We start from the raw sequence: 6460 nt of genomic DNA, 5'->3' as shown, positions 1-6460 counted from the left end.
AAAGGACAGAGAGAGTAAGATCTGTGCACTTCCACATTTTAGAGAATTTGGGAGACCCATGTTGGATTTGGACCGTGGTTCTTATTTGTATTATTTTCTAAGTGGTAGATGTGCTTAATCCCAGCACCTGGTAAACCGATGACAACAGCGGCTTTCCGACCGGAAGGACCTTGCCACTTGATGGCACACGCTGTACCTCGCTTGCATGTCCCTGCTTCCAAGCTTTGGGGATTTCTAGGACTGTTTTCTCCTGGTTTCCTTGTGTTGTGTGGGCTCCTTTATACAATATCTCCATATAATAGTGCACGACATGCTCTATTACAAAACACAAACGTGTCTCTCCAAGACAGCCTGGGGGCAGCGAGCTGGGGCGTGGCAAGGAGACCAACTGGAACGACAGGGGAGCCCTAGCGGACGCACAGAGCACCGCTCTTACACCACAAGCCTGCTGCCCCAGCGTGATTTAACCCGTGACGAAAGCAGAGCGTTTAATATGTTCTACGAAAGCAGAGCGTTTAATATGTTCTACAAATTTTAAAAAAAGAACAATAGTGCTTGTCCCAAGTGTGGGATGGAGGCACACACTCTTCTGAGATGTGGAGCAAATTTCATATCTCAAAAGAGAAAAAGGATGACAGTTCCTGCTCAGTCACCAAGTCTGATCCTCAGCCCTGGAACTCCTCCGCCTGCCCGAGCCCAGAAGTGAGGCTCCTTGTGAACACCACGGAAATGCAATGACTGTTTTGATTTTCCATAAGGGACAGCACACTGTTCCAGGAGGCATATCCAATCTAAATGAACTAGCATCTGTAAAACTTCCTAGCACAGTCCCAGCACACCGCAGAAGCTCAACTAATGTTCTTTTCCCTTCCCAAGAAACCCTGAAGCCTTTGAAGGAACCATGATTGGGAAGGCATCAGGATTTGCTTTTTGCCGGCATAAATTTGAACCACCGGTCTCCCCGCGGTGGCCCCTGCCAGCGGCCGTGGGCTGCTAGGGAAGCACATCACACACACCCACCCGCCCCCCGCAAGGAAGACCCCATTGCCCACCGATGTCCTCTTTCCGGTGTCCCTCACGTTCCTGGCTGAGACCCTCCCTTCGGTCACGCCATGAGGTCAGGGCCTGGGTTGCCGTTGTCTCCTGGAAGCCAGTGCAGCACTTGGAGCTCAGAAGATGCACACAACTCTTCGTTAAAGAACAAAGAAATAGGGGAAATTTTTAAAAAGAAAATAAACAAAAAGAGGATGAGATGAAGACTGTGGTTGAGGCTTTGTTTCCAGGCTGAAAACAGGACACTCAGCCCATTCTCAATGAAACTTCAGCATCGATAATTCAAATGTCTTAGAAATTGTACATTGGAAGGGGAAATAAAATGTTTTTTTTCAGCTCTTTTAGGCTTACAGATATCTAAATGAAGCACGGATTGTAGAATGTTGCTCAGAAGGGAATTAAATTTGGATTTCATCCTTCCCAGGGACTTGGGGCTCTGCTTGTCACTTTGACTCAAATGGAGAGTCCCTGCCACCTTCATCTGACCACACTGTGCTAAGCATGCAGCCCCAGGGTATAGCTAAGCCCTACACCAGCTGCAGTGAGCCGCTTGGCTGGGTGCCCTCCTAGATCCTCCCTGCCCTGTCCCCTGGCTCTCTGTCCCCTGCCATCCTCTTCTCTAGGACTGTTGAAACTTCTCCTCATCTGCTCAGCTTCACACAAAAGGGCTCATATTTTACAGGCTCAGAGCTCCCTTCCCGTGTGTTGGCAAATTAACACATCACATTGCTTGCGTTTAATCTTCAGGTACTTTTTCTCTTTTTTTACTTATAAAATTAATGTAAGTGTATGCTCTCGTAATCAACACAATTTAGATAAAATCCCTTTTTGCAGAGGAAATACACTGCAGAAAACCATTTAGATAAAGCAAGAGTTCCTCTGGGCCCTCCCACTCCCATTTGCATTATCTTTTCTGTGAACTAGCTGGTCATCTTCTTTATCGATTTGTCGATGAGGTTGTTGATCTTGGTCTTTTTTCTTATTAATAGATAGGAGGTCTTCATAGAGCCTAGATAACAATCCAGAATTCATGTGTATACATACGCATTTATCTATATGTATATGTATAAGCACATTACACACATACATATACATATGCACACATACAAATATCTTAGAAATATCTTCTCCAACTCTGTTGCTTGTCTTTTATCTCAGCTTATAGAGGTTTCTGATTTTGAATCAGAAGTCTCACATTTTGTTGAAGGTAGACATCACTCTTTCTCTATTTGCTTTTGTGATTTGTGTCTTGCTCAAGGTCTTCCCTTTCCTACCTCCATGTCATAAGCATGTTCGCCACTATTTTCTTTCAGTCCTTAATCTTTCTTCCACAGGTAGCCAATGTCCAGCGCGTGTGGTAATGACACCTCCTCGGTGAAGTGCAAGGCCACCTTGACCCCAGCTCCCATGGGTCTGTATTCAGGGGAATTTTGAGGTTGTTTTTGCTGCAGGGCATCAGGAACTCCTTCCTCTCTGATTCTTGGAAAAATGTACTGTTTGCTACTGGCTTTCTGGTCTCTCCTCCCTGCGCAGGTGCGGTGTGGAGGGTAATCAGAGTCAGTCCAGAGGTTGCTCAAAGTTTCAGTTTATCTCCAGCCACTATTTGCTAACTCATTTGAGAATTCTGCCAAGGTAAACATCAGACAGACCCTCCTATGGTTCACTCAGTCTGCTCCCGGGAAAACTAGGACATGTGTCTGCCCGGCTCTCCTGGCATCCCTGAGAGTGACTGATCTCTGAGTGACCTTTCATTGGCCAGGCTCCCCCAAGGGAAATGTTCACCAGCAGAAAAAATAGGAAAAAAAAATCCCTTTTTGCAGAGGAAATGCACTGCAGAAAACAAACCTTGTCTAACCCTGCCTTTTAAAACATAGCTTTTAGACTGAAAGAGTTCACCCTTCCTCCCTCCCCCCGGTCACTCTTGAGATGACAATTTCAAATCCCACATAACATTCACAGTGTGTTATTCCCATGCAATTACCTTGTTAGGTTTCATACATTTAGAACACTGAGGCGGACAGCGGATGCTGCTCCTCAGTCTCCTGGTTATCGGGACCCTCCTACGCTCAGACGGGTCCACAATGCACCCTTCTCCCACTCTTCATGCCTTTTCTGGCCAACCCTCTTGCTCTCCCAGAGGATTTTAAAAATCTGTCTTGCTCCAAAAAGCAAAGAATGACAGTTGCTTCAGAAAAATACCTAACTGGAAGATCCACTCCCTGACCATGGAGAGCCCACTACGGGCCTAGAAACGCGAGGCAGGGACTTGAAGATGCTGCACACATCCTGTGTGGGAGTGGGAGGAAAGCTGCTGCTTCCTTAGCATTGAAACAGAGAGGGTCATTTCAGCCTTGCAGGGGATGACCAGCCGCCACTGGAATTACATGATGGCATCACATTTGCTCCTCATGTCAACATTCCAGTGTGGGAACGACTGCTCCCTGAAGACACTCGTGGCGCGATAAACACCAGTCAGTGGAATCAAGGCAAGGGTGAGGCCCTCTTCCTTCTGCCTCCTTCTCACCATGGCACCTTGAGAGAGGCCCTTTGTCCCTCGGGCTCTTCCATTTTCTCATTTGCAAAATGAAGAGGATCCCATCTTCACCACCGTGTTTAGAAATGACACAAGCTCACCAAAAACCTCTGCCGCCTCGAAGATACGGAATCGCTGTTGAGGCTCCTTGTCTGAGAGTCGGGGCTCTGCTCCCCTCGGGGCCAAGTCTACCAATTGTTCTTTGGAAAACAAAAGTTGGCGGCATTAAAACTGGGCTGTTCCAAGTGTTCTTTATGTTTTATACATTTTATAAAGTGAAAGCCAATATTTAGATGATTGTTTAGAAATGTCTCTTGGGGGCTTTATGGTTTTCTAACATGGACATGTCAGGGGACATGTTACCTCGGCAGGAGCATGTGGGCCAGGGCTGAGAGGAGGAAACGATGTCAGGGAGGCCGGTGCCTGGGGAGGGAAGGTCTCCTCCTGTGAAGGGCCTGGCCCTCATGGATTCCCCACTTCCAGGCGACTTTGTGACCTCAGAGAAGCTAATCTGATGTGCAGGCTACTGACATTGCCCATGCCGTTCCTGCCTGACCGATGGAACCCCCTGTCTGGAGTCTGTGGATGGCAGACCCCCTGATAGTGTGGAGCGTGGGTTTTTTGAAGTAGGTCTGTCATTGTCATCCAGGCTGGAGTGCAGTGGCACACACCACCACACCAGGATAAATCTTTTATTTTTTGTAGAGACACGGTCTCACTATGTTGCCCAGGCTGGTCTTGAACTCCTGGGCTCAGGAGGTCCTCCTGCTTCGACCTCCCAAAGTGCTGGGATTACAGGCATGAGCCACTGTGCCCAGCCTTGGAACATGATTTTTAAAGGGACCTCTGAGGTGAATTTGAAAACCAGTTCAGGAAGTTGGAAAGGAGAAATTCCTAGAATCCTGTGTGACTGCTGGGTTCCCTTAGTATTTCCAGTGCCAAGAGGGAGCTGAAGTCGAGAGGAGCAGATGACACGGGAGTCTTGCCAAATAGGGAGACAGGGCCAGGGTGCAGGGGAGGTAAGGCTCTGTGCCCAGCTGTGGGGGAGGGAGGAATCTTCTGGAAGTCCTCTGGGATGGTGGTGCCCATTTCTTTTGCTAAAGCCAGTGTTAACAAGGGTTTCAGTCCCAACCATGCCCCATACCCTGGCTCCCCGATCCTGCCCCAGCTCAAGCTTCCCTGTACTGGATTTTCACCCCATTTCTCCTCTTGCACTTGCCTCTCCCCTGTTACCCCGTCAATGATACCGTCAAAGAAATTGGACCTGGACTGGTGACTGCAGTAATGACTGCATGCAGTATGTGACGAATTTCACTCCACCAGCCCGGAAAGGTCATCTCTTGTAGTTGCCTCAGCTCCAAAGTAGGGTTAATAAGACCAGCCTGGCAGACTGTGTGATTACACTTAGTAAGAGGACTCAGGTTAAGAACATTCCTAAGGTGCTCTCCAAAGAATTCCAGGGACTGTGAATAAAATGTTAAAATAACCTTTCTCCCTTCCTTGTCCCTGCATCTCATTTATCCTTGAGAGAAGGTCCATGAGGTGTTTCCCTGAGGCCAACTTCCAGGTAACACAAACTTCAGGGGGTACCTCTAAGCACTTAAATAAAGCACATTATTCTTCTAGCATTTTATGTGACCGTAATTCTAGAACTGTACACATTTTCTGCCTTTAGAAGCAATGCACAGGGAATTGGAGTGAAGGGTTTTCTTCAGGACTCAGGAGGGCAAGTGACAGGACTCTCCCTGGTGTTGCATTATGCAAATGAGCCCCTGCCCATCAGTCCTGGGCCCTTCACCATGCAGACCAAGACTGGGCGTCATTTTGTGTCAATTATCTCTCTCTCTCTCTCTTTCTTTTCTTTTTCTTTTTCTTTTTTTTTTAGTTTACATGAAGGCAATTTATTAACAGAAAACATTTTGAGGAGTCCTGCTCACAGATGGCAACCATGGCAACCCCCGTTCCTGCAGGTGCTGTTGGAGGGGATGGGAATGACATCCTTAATGCACCTGATCTTCATACCTAAGCGGGCCCCAGGTCCAGGAATCTCAGTCCTATTTCCTTCTGTGGCCTGGAGTTTGATGTAGGGCAGTGATGCCTGGCTCCTTGCACCTCTAGACCACATAGACCACATCCTGGGTGGCCAGCATGGCAGCATGTGGAGAGGATTCATCTGACCAGCCTTTACCTTCATCCCACCAGTCACACAGCACATTTTTTTTTTTTTTTGCCAGAAAGGTCAGTGACATGGACAAATGTGTCACTGAAGGATGTAAAGATATGATAGATGTCAAATACATTCTCTCCTTCAGCCTCCTGAGGTCCAGGGCTGATGACCTGTTCTTCCTTCTTTTTCTTCCCCTTTCAAGGTGTCATTTCTGTGCATCATCTCCAGACTCTGCACCAAAAAGCCCTGTGAATTCTTAGATCTGTATTTGAAGTCCCTTTTCTTTCTGTGTCCTGTTGCCAGCTGCCATCTCTGGCTCTCCCTGCCTCCTCTTGGCTCTCCACCCTACCTTAGCTCTCAACTGCTCTCCGAGGAAAACTCAACACCAAGGGTGGTCAGAATGGCCTTTACTAGGGAGGTGTTGATGAGTTTGTGGCAGCTCAGAGGCTCTCCGTGTCTGAGCTGTGCATTCTTAGCCCTGAGAAAACACAGGCTGTTGCTGTGGGTCTAGCTGCCAGATCCAGGGGCCCTGGTTGCATTTGTATAATACACCTCCCACTTTGTGGCTGGGTGTGTCCTCGGATTTATTTTAGAATAGTTATTTTCTATGTCCATGGGGAATTGTGCTACTAGCACGGCACTTTATTGGAAGGATCCAATAAAGAAAGCAGTGGGTGGTCTCTTGAACTTGTGTTATAATATAATCG

At 47.6% G+C, this 6460-nt stretch overlaps 1 pseudogene; it reads right to left on the bottom strand.

Annotated features, from left to right (window-relative positions):
- Positions 1-2369: 2369 nt before the first annotated feature.
- LOC112605326 lies at positions 2370-5962 on the bottom strand (annotated as a pseudogene).
- Between the last annotated feature and the right edge of the window lie 498 nt (positions 5963-6460).

Source organism: Theropithecus gelada, chromosome 13 (genome assembly GCF_003255815.1).
Source record: "Theropithecus gelada isolate Dixy chromosome 13, Tgel_1.0, whole genome shotgun sequence".
Taxonomy (NCBI): domain Eukaryota; kingdom Metazoa; phylum Chordata; class Mammalia; order Primates; family Cercopithecidae; genus Theropithecus; species Theropithecus gelada.
The sequence above is the reverse complement of the archived record's forward strand: the minus strand, read 5'-3'. Positions and strand labels throughout refer to the sequence as shown.